Here is a 14880-nt window from a genome sequence, read left to right on the forward strand (position 1 = left end):
GTCCTCCAGATGTTGCTGAACTATAACTCAACACCATCCCTTCCCATTGGTCATGCTTTTTAGGGCAGATGGGAGTTGCAGTTCAACAACATTTGGAGGGCCACATCTGGTCTAAATGCTGCTTGAAGAGCACTGAAGAGCTCTGGGTGATTCCACCCTCCCAACCCAAATTAAAGCAGAGAAGCATCAGGTAAAGGTAAAGGGACCCCTGACCATTAGGTCCAGTCGTGGCCGACTCTGGGGTTGCAGCGCTCATCTCGCTTTATTGGCCGAGGGAGCCAGCGTACAGCTTCTGGGTCATGTGGCCAGCATGACTAAGCCGCTTCTGGCAAACCAGAGCAGTGCACGGAAACACCGTTTACCTTCCCGCTGGAGCGGTACCTATTTATCTACTTGCACTTTGACGTGCTTTCGAACTGCTGGGTTGGCAGGAGTGCACAAAAAAAGGACCTCACATTGGTCCTTTGGTTAGAGAAAAGAAAAGAAAAATGGGTGAAGAGTGAGGAGGTCATGGTTATCTTTCGCATTTTAAGATTGTGTAGTTGTGTCCAGGTGACAAGATCTTAAAATGTCATTGTATCAAATTAAAAGGAAAAGATAAAAAGACTTATTGCAACATATATCCTTATGGACTCCAAAACTGCCTGAAGAACAGTAATGAAATGAAAGTTTTTTAGAGAGCATGTCTTGAGTTTCTATAAAATATTATTTAATCTTTTTGTGGAGAACCAGGAGGTGGGGGAGGGAGGAATATATTTACACTGTCACGATGGCATTAGGACAGCTTTAAAGAAAGTGGCTTGAATATTGCAGCCAAAATCTTTCTGTGCCAACATAAATACTGTCTTATAGAAAAATATGAATAGTATAGAACATATGGGAAAATGAAAGGTCATCAACTTGCTTGAAATGTTTAAAAAGTAGTCTCAGAAGAAACAGGAAATTTGGATGGACTTTGTCTGTTTATGACAAGACAGATATAAAATTAACTTCTGAAAAACATTTTTCCCCGTCTTTGATGCAAACCTGTCAAAATAAGCACAACACCTTTTGTCACAAACTTTTCAAAACAAGTAAAATGGTGTGGTTGGTGCCATCTCATAAAATTTTGTGCAGCCTTCATATGACATAGTGATAATCAGGAAAACTAATATACAGAGGGAGAAGGAAGCTGAGAAATGAAAGATGCTAAAAGTCCTGAATGGGATTGCCACAAAACCAAGAGAGAATATTACTGTGTATCTGAGTGTTTGAAATGGCTCCTCGTAATCTGCTGCTTTTCTCATGAGATGCATCGCATGACAAATGACAAGACGTGGCCTTATGAAATTTCAGTTTGAAGCCATTTTCATACCGCAAATGCAAATTAGACATAATATGTGCCTTTTGTCAACCACATTTTTCGGTAATCTAATTGTATCACACTAATGAGACCTGGGTTAGGAAATGCACTCAGATTCCTATGCCCCAGGTCAGAGGAGATCGAGAATGCTGCACAGCAGATGCACTTAATCTCAAGGGGACGGCAGTTGCATCATCACTTGGGCAAGCCAAGCAGCTCTGGCTGTGGAGGGAGCCACACAGCAAAGGGCCACCCTGCTGGCCAGCAGCACAAACAGTGGGATACTATAAAACAAGAGAGAAGTGCTTCTCCTGGGAGGTTTGTGTTTTGTGTTTGTGTTCCCCACTTCTTTTGCCTCCCGTTGTGATTCGCTAAATCAAAGGGAGAAGTTCCAGCTTCCTGACCACTAGGATAAGTCTTACTTATCCTTGCTCACATCCAGGCCTGTCTTCTTTGCCCTCAGAGCTGATTTTGGTGGCAAGAGGGTCTACTGGATGCAGGATTCAGACGGTCACATGTCCATCTGTGGGTGGACATTGCTAGAAGTGAATGGGGATAAAGTGCAATATTAGTGACGGGGTTGAGCTATCATTTTAATTCTGCTTACAACTTCAAATGAAGTGATTGGTGCCTTAATATAAACACTTAAAGTTCCAGCATGGAAGCAGCCTCAATCTGCAATACTCTGCACTCTTCCTAAGGAATGATCCCCAGTAGATTATAGGGTTTATGTTGGAGTGAACCATACATATAGGATCAGCTTTAAGAAATGTAGCCTAAGATGGTAAATTTGAAAAAGTGATAGCTGTGAAGCCATAGCAAGATGAGCTTGATGTTTTCTCTGCCTGCCAGATGAGTACTGGGTTGCACATTAACAATCTCACAGAATTGATGGATAGTTGTTTAAGAGAGCTATTTTGTCCCTGCCTGCTAAACTTGTATGGTTCTCCGGCACTTGCAAAAGGGATCTGTGTGGAAACACAGGACAGGAGCAAGGAGATTGGGCATTTAATGTGAACATCACTATTCAGGTTGCTGCTACCAAAGTGGTTCAATAGGATCAGCTGTGTAGCACTATCTAAGGTCTTCCCTACAGAGGGCATGGAGATTCCTGTTTGGAATTGTAACATATCTAAAAGCATCTAAAACAATTCCATATAGAAAAAAACACATTTTCATTTTATTATTTTGCCACTGATGTGTTTGCCACCCTGGACTCATTTGAAAGGAAGGGTGGGATATAGATTTAATAAGCAATAACAAGAATTTATATCATGCAGTTTCAAACATATTATTCCACTCCCTCTTCTGGAATTATAAAGCTTTCTTTTATTATATTTTATTTATTTCAAAGAATTTATAAACTGCTTAAGAAATATAAAACTACAAATACACATACCCAGCTAGCAAAATTATTTTTTACAAACCACAAATCTCTATGTATTTAACTGGTTGATAGGCTTGAAATCTTATATTTTATGCTCTCTGTTAAATGTATGGAGAGGACTGACGCATATCAGCAGAGAAAGATAAGGGGGGTGAGTCTGCCAATTTGTGAATGTCTATTTTATAGCATGTTTTAGAAACGTTAGTGCTTTATTTTCTGGATGGCGTAGCCAAAATCTTTGTCCTATCTTCCTATATTGTTTCTACAAGCAATGTCCCCTCCCCCCATGGTTTGTTTTCTGGGCAGATTACAAGGACTCTGGTGCCGTAGGTTCATCATGAGCGTGATGCACAATGAGTATCAGCTGCTGTCGAGAAGATTATTTTTGGCTCTGGATTTTGGTATTTCTTTTTTAGAGAATTAATGAGCCCCTTTGTTTCCTTCTTCCTTCTTTTATATATACAAGGAATGAGTATCTTGCCCATGTTGATTTTTCTCAAGATGTATACTGCAGGCTTTTTAACAAGGTCACTTACTACTAGCTAGCTAAGCGCAAGGACAGCTAGCTATTCTGTTCCATTCAGCTATTCTGACTATAGACTTTGTGTGTGTGTGTGTGTGAAGATGAGGCCTGTTGGTCAGGCCAAAAGCCCATCTATCCCAACATCCTGTTCTCACAGTAGCCAGCCAAATGTGCATGGGTAGCTCACAAGCAAAACCTGAGCACAACAGCACACATCCCACCTGTGATTCCCAGCAACTGATATTGTAATTGTATTATATGTGGTAGCTTACACTGGTATTATAACTGCTATTATACATTATAGTATACCTACAGTGAGGGGGGGGAATATTTGATCCCCTGCTAAATTTGCCCATTTGCCCTCTGACAAAAAAAAAATGTCCAGTCCATAATTTTAATGGTAGGTTTATTGTAGCTGTGAGAGACAGAATAACAACAGGAAAACCCCCAGAAACCCAGAAGACAAAAGCCAGAGATTGATGTCATTATAGAGTGAAATAAGCATTTGATCCCTAGTGCAGCCTCCCCTATGCTGAAGCTATTGTTATACACCCTTGTGGCAGTCTGTTTGTGACAGGTCATGCATGTACCCCCACCACCACAACACCCATTTTGTGACTGACATCCAAAATTCAGTATGTGCCCATTGGTCTCAAAAGGCTGGCATACCCCTAACAGATGACAAAGGCTGAAGGCCTTGTGAAAGGGTAATAAGCCTTCCCCTACATGTTCCTCTCTCTGAGGTGGTCATCTGTACTCATTCATACTATCTATATGCTGTGCTTGAAAGAGAATTTTAAGAATAATCTTATTTGCTGAGTGGGTTCTTTGTATTTGATGAGCACCAACTAGATTCTTTCGTTAGTACATTGCCATGAAACATCAGTTTTGCACAGAAAAGTTGCTTCTTGCTGACATTTGTTTTGCAAAAGACTGAGGTTCAGTGTGTATTTTCTTGAAAGTTTATGCTGAAATTCCTGGGAGCCATTGGATTATTCTAATGCTGTAAACACTTTAATACTGAACTCATAGGCTTGCTCTTGTAGTTTGCATTGCTATGTTTCACTATCAGACTATGTGTCTTCTTTTTCTTTTTTGCCTTGCTGCAGTCTATGAAAGCAGCCATGATATCACAGCTTTCTGATTAACTAAACAACTAATAAATGAAAAGACATAGTAAATTGCCATCAGCCTTGTGTAAATATGAAAAGCTTATTTTTCTTCACTAATAGATACACATAACAATGAAATGTTTCCAGTAACTTATAAAGGAATGACCGAGGAATCGGCTTCAGAAATGCTCTTTTACAATGACCGCACACCGTGTCGACTGCAATATTTGTGACATGTTTGCATTGTTATTTGGCTGCAAACAGAATGAAAAGATCTGTCTTCAGAATTTAAACAGTGAGATTGTTTCAGTTTATATAACCAATCTAAGTCCCAGGACAGTAAAAATCAACAAGCTTGAAGAGACCCCACAGCTAAACAAAGCTGGGGATGATTTTGAGCAGGGGCAGATTAATTGTTGAAAAGCAACCTCTGGCTCCTGTTGGAATTTTTGGAGGATATAATGGAAGTTTGTGTCCGGGTATGTCTGTGTGAAAGAAGCATAAGTAAGAAGATTGGTGCAGGCAATATTTCTGTGCTGTTGAAAGGAACACAAACACACTTTAACAAATACAGGTAACAATAATATTGTTGCATGCCTCCCCAATCTCTGAATGGTCTGAGAGTCTAGGGGGTCCAGGATCTTACCCAGAGTTTATATTCCCTTTTGGGAATGTGGCACAGTGGGGACTGTGGTGTCTTCAGAATATATGTTTTATTTACATATATATACAACCTGAGCCTATGATGGAGGGGTTCCCAACATCAACACCCCAAAAGATTCTTGTTTCTCCCAGAGCCACAGCCTTCGATTCAAGCAGAGATCTGGCATGACTCACTCTTTCCGTTTGCTGTTTCTAGGTCACATCACTGCTGTAACACTCTCTCCCCTAAACCCTTGTTTTATTTGTTGAAGGTGGGGCACCACCCATTTGCTGTCTCCCACCAAGCCCCTTAATCTCTCTTAATGGTTCATTGTCCAAGCTATCATCCCAACTGGAAGCTAGCCCAGTTTATCTAAGAATTAGAAGACTTGATTATAAAACTTGCTGGATCTAGAAATGAGATGAGTCTGGCACCCCAGACTTTTAACAATATAACAATATGTTTACCCCAAAAAATGACAAGGGTTTTTTCCATAATAACTTGATTTGGTCCTTTGTTATGCAAAGTCATTTTACTTAGATTGACTCCAAGCACATAGTTTATACCAGCCTGCCCCAATTTAGTGCCCCCCAGATGTTGTTGGACTTCAGTTCTCCTAACCATTAGCCATAGATGACTGGGCTTCATAGAATGATAGAATCATAGAGTTGGAAGGAACTGAGTGTCAACTAGTCCAAACCCTGCAATGCAGGAATATGCAGCTGTTGCTTACGAGGATCAAACCTGCAACCTTGGTGTTATCAGCACCATGCTCTAACCAACTGAGCTATCCATGAAAAGGTGGAAACTGGAGTCCAGCAACATCTGAGAGTACCTGACTGGGGAAGGCTGGTTTATACATTTCTCTCTCTCCTCACCCACTGTAATCACAGCCAATCACAACTGAACTGGTCATGGAGATTGGTCTACTCCCCAACTACAGTAGCAGATCATCTCCAAACATGACACAACTTGTTCCAATTAAATTTGAGCATCAGTGTATTTCTTTTAAATTGCCCTTATTATGTTTGCTACGTTTGACTCTTATGCAGTTCACAGAAACTTTCCACAGGAATGCTATTTCTCTGAGTAAGCCTTTAAAAACTTTATATAGCATGTTATTACGGTAAAAAAAGTAGTTCACCAAAAATTCAGGAGAAGCTCCTGGAACTTCGTTATTTTTATCTTCTTAGGAATAACCTCCCCCCCCCCCATCCTATTATAGATATGGAGTTGTGTGTGCTTGTGGAGGGAGAGCTCACAAAGACCGAAGTGATAAGCAACAACATGAATAGATAAACTGGCAAGAGGGCTCCCTGTAAAACAAATAAGTCTCTTTTTCCTGTGATTTTCATAATCATGAATCAGCTATAGAACATAGAAATAGAACATGGAAATACATGGAAACAGCAGTTTCCAAGGAATATACTCATCCAGATCCCCATCGTTGTGATTTTTGTTCAGATGTTTTATGTCAGAGAGCAAGTACAGGGTCTGAAGTTATAAACTTACAAGTATTTGCCATCTGGTGGTTATCTGTGTTCAAAAAAGAAACAAGCAAACATGGTGCAGGTGGAGATGATAGGGATTAATGCTCTACATTATTTTGTGCCATTCCTGTTTGACTCCATTTTCTAGTGAAGAAAGAGAACCCTTTCCATCCCATTTGCTCCGCAGAAAAAACCCAAACTGTAAAATGTTTATTTTAAACAGCACTAAAACAGCACTAAAAACAGCACTAAAAACAGCACTAAAAACATATATACACTTAAAATAAGCCCCTCAACCGTGTAACATGGAAGGCTGCAGGAAGCCTAATCTTGCAATCAATTTAAGATTTTTAAAGTTATAATAAATCAATTAAAATAGAAAGGCAGTTTCTGCTGGTAAAGTAGAAAGAAAAGAAAGATTTTGTACTTTGGGTAGTGGATACAAAAACTTAGTAAAGGACCCTGATATGGGTTTGTTTGGGCTTACACTCAGTTCAAGGTTAGATAAAGTCGCTCAGATTCGGGAAGAGGTAGACTCCACCGTGGGAGCAGGGCCGGGGTGGGAGAGTGCTAGAGTCCTGTCTAGTCAAATTGCGTGGGATCAATTCCAATCTGTTACCTCCGAGGATGTGAACAGGCTGCTTGGACGAGTGAAACCAACCACCTGCCTCCTTGATCTTTGCCCATCCTGGCTTATAAAAGCTAGCCGGGAAGGGCTGGGCGATGGGCTTCGTGGGGTGGTGAATGCTTTCCTCCGTGAGGGAGCCTTCCCAGACCCGCTGAAAGAGGCGGTTATTAAACCGCTTCTTAAAAAACCATCTTTAGATGCGGCCACGATGGCCAACTATCGCCCAGTCTCAAATCTTCCATTCTTGGGCAAGGTGATTGAGCGAGTGGTTGCTGAACAACTCCAGGCACGCCTGGAAGAAGCGGACCATTTGGATCCCTTCCAGTCGGGATTCAGGCCTCATCATGGGACTGAAACTGCCTTGGTTGCACTGGTTGATGATCTCCGGCGGGCTAGGGACAAAGGTGAGAGCTGTTTCCTAGTTCTGCTGGATCTCTCAGCGGCATTTGATACCATCAACCATAACATCCTTCTGGACCGTCTTGAGGGGCTGGGAGCTGGGGGCACTGTCATACAGTGGTTCCACTCCTTCCTCCTGGGCCATGTTCAGAAAGTGGTGGGGGGGGATGAGTGTTCAGACCCCCGGGCTATCACTTGTGGGGTGCCTCAGGGTTCTGTCCTCTCCCCCATGCTTTTCAACGTCTACATGCAGCCGCTGGGAGAGATCATCAGGGGGTTTGGGCTGGATGTTCATCAGTATGCGGATGATACCCAGCTCTACCTCTCTTTCAAATCAGAACCAGTGAAGGCGGTGACGGTCCTGTGTGAGTGTCTGGAGGTGGTTGGAGGATGGATTGCGGCTAACAAATTGAGATTGAATCCTGACAAGACAGAAGTACTGTTTCTGGGGGACAGGAGGCGGGCAGGTGTGGAGGATTCCCTGGTCCTGAGTGGGGTAACTGTGTCCCTGAAGGACCAGGTGCGCAGCCTGGGAGTCATTTTGGACTCACAGCTGTCCATGGAGGCACAGGTAAAATCTGTGTCCAGGGCAGCTGTGTACCAGCTCCATCTGGTATGCAGGCTGAGACCCTATCTGCCTGCAGACTGCCTCGCCAGAGTGGTGCATGCTCTGGTTATCTCCCGCTTGGACTACTGCAATGCACTCTACGTGGGGCTACCTTTGAAGGTGACCCGGAAACTACAAGTAATCCAGAACGCAGCAGCCAGACTGGTGACTGGGAGCGGCCGCCGAGACCATATAACACCGGTCTTGAAAGACCTACATTGGCTCCCAGTGCGTTTCTGAGCACAATTCAAAGTGTTGGTGCTGACCTTTAAAGCCCTAAACGGCCTCAGTCCAGTATACCTGAAGGAGCGTCTCCATCCCCATCGTTCTACCCAGACACTGAGGTCCAGCACCGAGGGCCTTCTGGCGGTTCCCTCACTGTGAGAAGCCAAGTTACAGGGAACCAGGCAGAGGGCCTTCTCGGTAGTGGCGCCCTCCCTGTGGAATGCCCTCCCACCAGATGTCAAAGAGAACAACAACTACCAGACTTTTAGAAGACATCTGAAGGCAGCCCTGTTTAGGGAAGCTTTTAATGTTTGATGTATCACAGTATTTTAATATTCTTTTGGAAGCCACCCAGAGTGGCTGGGGAAGCCCAGCCAGATGGGCGGGGTATAAATAATAAATTATTATTATTATTATTGCCTGTTGCCCCAAAATCTTGCAATCTCAGCCCATGAAGTTCTATATAAACAGGCATTCACAAGAAGCCATAAATGTCCATTGGTCTTAGAACCATAAAAAGAAAGTTATTGAACAATTTAGCAATGGACTTCAATGAGAAATTACCAAAATTGCAGTTTTCGAACTAATAAGTGAACCGAATGCACTTTTCTGAATTTTGCAATGCAGTTTTTCAACCAAACTTTATGTACCAAAATGAATATATTAGTGGGAGATATATGTGGACTTATATATTAGTGAAAATATCATATAAAACTGGATACAAAAACGTGTTTATTAGGGGAAATCAACACTAAAATGTTGAAGAATTTCCACGCTACAGAAATGTGGGGAGCTGAGTTTACGATTGGAAAAATGAGGAAGCTGGAGAAATGAAATTGACAGCTTTGCCCATCCCTATGTGACACCAGGAGTTGTACCAAAAGCAAACCCCCATTTCTGTTTTAATTGCAAGTAAACATTTTGCACAATTGGTTAGTATTGTTTTCTATGACTAGAAAACAAGAAAAAATAATATAAGAAGAAGAGTTTGGCTTTGATATCCTGCTTTATCACTACCCGAGGGAGTCTCAAAGTGGCTAACATTCTCCTTTCCCTTCCTCCCCCACAACAAACACTCTGTGAGGTGAGTGGGGCTGAGAGACTTCAGAGAAGTGTGACTGGCCCAAGGTCACCCAGCAGCTGCATGTGGAGGAGCAGGGAAGCGAACCCGGTTCACCAGATTACGAGTCTACAGCTCTTAACCACTACACCACACTGGCTCTCTATAAGAATTCCTCTTGTAATATATATAAAATACCAGTGCAGAAAAGGGAAATTATATTATTCTTTGAAAAGGGGAGACGAAACAGTAATCCGGACAGACTGCACTGACAGCTTGTACCACAAACATCCACTTGGGAGTAAGTCCCATTGATTCCAATGGAGCTTGCTTCCAAGTGAGTGTGCTCATCAGCCTCAGTGTCTCCTCCAAGATTTCCTAGCATGGTACAACTCCTTTTTAGCAAATTAAAGTCTGTGTCAAGGCTTAAAATTAAATCCAAACCTCTTCTGTTTTCTCAGCAGAAGGAACAAATTGGCACCACATGGCAGTAGTCAAGGAGTGCTGATGGGAAACAGAGTGAGGCAGGAGTCTTCCAACCTGGAAGGCGTCACTAGTCAAAATTGAGGGATAAAAAACAGTCCCTTCCACTTAGAGCTCAATGTACAAAGGCTTTGAGATTATTATTATTATTTAAAAGAAGATTAAATATCAGATCACTGTTTTCTGTGCCATGCAGAGCTGTTATAGTGCCAACACTTCAGGATTATTATTTTTTAAAAGAACATAAGCACAATATGGAACTATTCCTTCAGTTCAGTTGCATTCGGTAAAAGATCCAAAGACTTTGCAGAACCATCAGTTGGGAATGGGGGAAGATGAAGCTATCCTCCTTTTTCTTTTCTTTTTTAACAGAGGTTTTAAAAAGCAAGAATTCTGTTATTTTTCTGCAAAAATGTTTACTGGCTAAAGATCATACCTGCACTGAATGCTCACTGCTTTGTATATCAACTTTGTTGTTGCTGTTTAGTCGTTTAGTCGTGTCCGACTCTTCATGACCCCATGAACCAGAGCACGCCAGGCACTTCTGTCTTCCACTGCCTCCCGCAGCTTGGTCAGACTCATGTTTGTAGCTTCGAGAACACTGTCCAACCATCTCGTCCTCTGTCGTCCCCTTCTCCTTGTGCCCTCAATCTTTCCCAGCATCAGGGTCTTTTCCAGGCAGTCTTCTCTTCTCATGAGGTGGCCAAAGTATTGGAGCCTCAGCTTCAGGATCTGTCCTTCCAGTGAGCACTCAGGGCTGATTTCCTTAAGAATGGATAGGTTTGATCTTCTTTCAGTCCATGGGACTCTCAAGAGTCTCCTCCAGCACCATAATTCAAAAGTATTAATTCTTCGGTGATCAGCCTTCTTTGTGGTTAACTATAAATTATATATATAGTTAATCTATATATAAACTTTATATTTAGTTTATTTGATGCAGCCAAACAAGTTTGCTACAATACTCACCTTGCTAGAAATGTGTGCTGTGTCAATCTGTTTAATGCTTTTATTTTGCAAGGTGGCTGCTTTTTTTTCCTGGACGATTGCCCCTTCTTTCTTTTTGCCTTTCCTGTCCTCAGACTCATTTGCCCTCCATTCCATTTAATCAGATTGGCTGAGAAGAGTCACATGATTTTGCCGATGGTTTAATGATGCTACAGCTGATGGAATAGTGTAATAGATGCCCATAGACAAAATCAAAGGAAAGCAAATGGAGACAAGGGAGAAGGAAAACAGCGCAGAGGAGAATCATCATCAGCAACAAGGCACTAAAACCACTGAAATGATGTGGCGATGTTCACAACTTCTGTCAAATAAATTGCCAAAGATGGGAGACGCTTTTTGACAGTCATGAAAACAAGCACACAAAAAATAAGTGGGTAGTTTTGGCTCAGGCTTACTAACCATAGCTCATTTTAAGATTCGATTGTGTTTCTAGTTCAGCACACAGGAAACAAAACAGTGGAAGTAATCACTGAAGATGCAACATCCTGTATTTCAGACTGAAGAGCAATCTTGGAAATGTTTCATACAAACAACCATCTACTTGCTTGCCCATTAGGGCATTTCATGCTGAGGGTATGTGATTGTCAGGCAAGCACCATAAATCAGTCTCCCAAATGTAGGGACTGTGTTTATGCCACAATAAATGCAAATGGTAGCCTAAATCCATACAGATCTGTGCAGTCAATCCAATTCAGATTAGTGACCCCGGGGAAAAACCTACATGTTGACTGCTCCTGCATTCTAGAGGTGCATTCTTCCACCACTTAATAATTCACCACTACAGTCACCAGGAGAAGATGCCATATGGACACAGCTTGAGTATGCCTGACAACCATTCAAGGGAACTTTATGCTTCCCAATGCTTCTCTAGTCCCATTTCAAAATGTGCTTTATTAAAGCAGTCTGGAAACGGGTTGAAGATGCAGGCCTTTATCATGCAGTAGTGTTCAGAAACAAGCATGAGATTTGCGTGTTGCAGACTTCTTGGAACCTCATCATAGTCTTCTATTCATTTCCTACTTACTGACACCGAACAGAAGATCATTCATATCCATTTCCTAGATGATTCCTTGGATGCCTTTGCAAAGCACATGTGGGGAAAGGTAACATTAGCAGTGACCCGAATTTAAAGTTGGTCATTTCGCTATATTCATCTTATATCCAAAATACATGATAAATGCTTCAAAACCAGTGGGTTGTTAAAAGAGATGGGGGGGGGAGAGAGAGAGAAAATGTTGAGGTGGTTATACCAAGAAAAGGAAGCAGCCCATTCCTGTATATGCCATGGATGAAATGGTAAGCATGGATCCCGTACTAACTACAGGGTGCTTACTTTCCTTCAACGATAATTGTCTTAATGCCTGTTTTAATCAGTATTAACTACTAGCAATAACATGCTTTTAATTATGTTTTAAACGAGTCCTTTATTGGGCTGTTTTGGGAAGCAAATTAGTCAAAAGGAGCTGTTAATCAAAAACGTGTTACTGGCACAAAATAAATGTTCATTTAAGGAGCCATTTGAAATAAACCTGGCTCATTGACTCTGACAACCTACAAGGACACTGGGGCCTCCTGAGGATAGCTCCTTCAGTACTCTCCTAGATACGCCTTGCTGCTCAGAAGTTATAAGTAGAAACATTAAGCAGTTTAGGTCATTCATCAGCTAACTTTTACTACTGTACTCAAGAAAATGAGCCTCCCAGGAACTTCACAGCAGATCTATTCCTTCATTAGCTAAGTAATATTGAGAGAGATGTTCCTGTCATTATGAATGGAGAAATCTATTGCAGTGAATTTTGCTTGTGTCCCCTTTGTCTATGAGCTGTCTTTGTAAATCCAAAGGTATTTAGGCTGAAAAACTAGCCCAATTTTCTTTGACTGTTATTCAAAATCTGCTCATTTCCTTTTACTGACTGATAGCTGTGCCAGAAAATACAAGAAAATAAGATGATGATTGTGATATATTGTTGTTGTTGTTTAGTCGTTTAGTCGTGTCCAACTCTTCGTGACCCCATAGACCAGAGTACGCCAGGCACTTCTGTCTTCCACTGCCTCCCGCAGTTTGGTCAGACTCATGTTTGTAGCTTCGAGAACACTGTCCAACCATCTCGTCCTCTGTCGTCCCCTTCTTCTTGTGCCCTCCATCTTTCCCAACATCAGGGTCTTTTCCAGGGAGTCTTCTCTTCTCATGATGTGGCCAAAGTATTGGAGCCTCAGTTTCATGATCTGTCCTTCCAGTGAGCACTCTGGGCTGATTTCCTTAAGAATGGATAGGTTTGATCTTCTTGCAGTCCATGGGACTCTCAAGAGTCTCCTCCAGCACCATAGTTCAAAAGCATCAATTCTTCGGCGATCAGCCTTCTTTATGGTCCAGCTCTCACTTCCATACATCACTACTGGGAAAACCATGGCTTTAACTATACGGACCTTTGTTGGCAAGGTGATGTCTCTGCTTTTTAAGATGCTGTCTAGGTTTGCCATCTCCTTTCTCCCAAGGAGCAGGCGTCTTTTAATTTTGTGACTGTTGTTGCCATCTGCAGTGATCAGGGAGCCCAAGAAAGTAAAATCTCTCACTACCTCCATTTCTTCCCCTTCTATTTGCCAGGAGGTGATGGGACCAGTGGCCATGATCTTCGTTTTTTTGATGTTGAGCTTCAGACCATATTTGCGCTCTCCTCTTTCACCCTCATTAAAAGGTTCTTTAATTCCTCCTCACTTTCTGCCATCAAGGTTGTGTCATCTGCATATCTGAGGTTGTTGATATTTCTTCCGGCGATCTTAATTCCGGCTTGGGATTCATCCAGCCCAGCCTTTCGCATGATGAATTCTGCATATAAGATAAATAAGCAGGGAGACAATATACAGCCTTGCCATACTCCTTTCCCAATTTTGAACCAATCAGTTGTTCCATATCCAGTTCTAACTGTAGCTTCTTGTCCCACATAGAGATTTCTCAGGAGACAGATGAGGTGATCAGGCACTCCCATTTCTTTAAGAACTTGCCATAGTTTGCTGTGGTCGACACAGTCAAAGGCTTTTGCATAGTCATTGTGATATATATAAAACCTTAATGCAAAACTACAAACTGAGATTATTTTGCAAGCATAGACCACAGGATAGTTTCAAAGCCATTTTGACAAGAATCAGCCTGACAAAGGAAAGGTCCTTGAGAATCATTAAGTTTGACCATTTAATTATGCCCCAAATATTGCATGGGTGCTAGAAGGACAGGACAGACATCTTTAAATAAGTGGTTTTTAAAAAATCCTATATAAACACGTGTTGGCTGTAGATGGAGCATGACCCTGTCCTCATGATCAAATGGCACCCATATTTGGCACACCCAATTTCATGACGTTTCTATTGTCAGTTAAGTGAAATTAGTGATACATCTGTGCCCAACTGTGTCCCACTGCGTTTTACTTCAATGAAAACTTAGGTTGGTAGGCAGGGAAGTAAATTTTCTGTGGTTTTTCTGACTCCTGAGCTGGGATGCTAGCGATAGTCTCAGACCTGGTGTTGCCAGATTTCAGGTTCTTAGTCCTGGAAAATATCAACATTCAGGCCAATGCCCTTTTTGTCCGGGTTGGCCCAGGTCTTCATGGTCATCATGATGACCATCGGACTGTCCCAAAACACATTTGATCCAATACACATAGCGAGCCATGGTTATTCATGCCCGATAACATCTTGATAACTGCCCTTTACTTGTGTATGCATTTGAAGACTGTTCTGAAAGTTCAATTTGTTCAGAATACAACAGCAAGGCTGTTACTGGTTTGGACAGTTGGCAACATATCTCATCAGCACTTAACTTCACTAGCTACCAGTTTGGTTCTGGAAAATAAGTTCTAAATGGTCTGGCTGAATAATTGCTTGCTCCTATACAAATCTGCTTGACAGTTACAAGCTTCATTTAAGGTCCTTTTAAGGGTGCCATAGAAGAGCCCTGCTGGTTCAGACCAAAGGCCCATCT

The 14880-nt window shown here is 42.0% G+C and overlaps 1 long non-coding RNA gene across 1 annotated transcript in view; it reads left to right on the top strand.

Annotated features, from left to right (window-relative positions):
- LOC307226641 overlaps window positions 1-14880 on the top strand; it is a 441096-nt gene that overhangs the window by 265001 nt on the left and 161215 nt on the right. The window lies entirely within an intron of this gene.

The sequence above is a fragment of the Podarcis cretensis genome, assembly GCF_951804945.1.
Source record: "Podarcis cretensis genome assembly, chromosome: 1".
Lineage (NCBI taxonomy): Eukaryota > Metazoa > Chordata > Lepidosauria > Squamata > Lacertidae > Podarcis > Podarcis cretensis.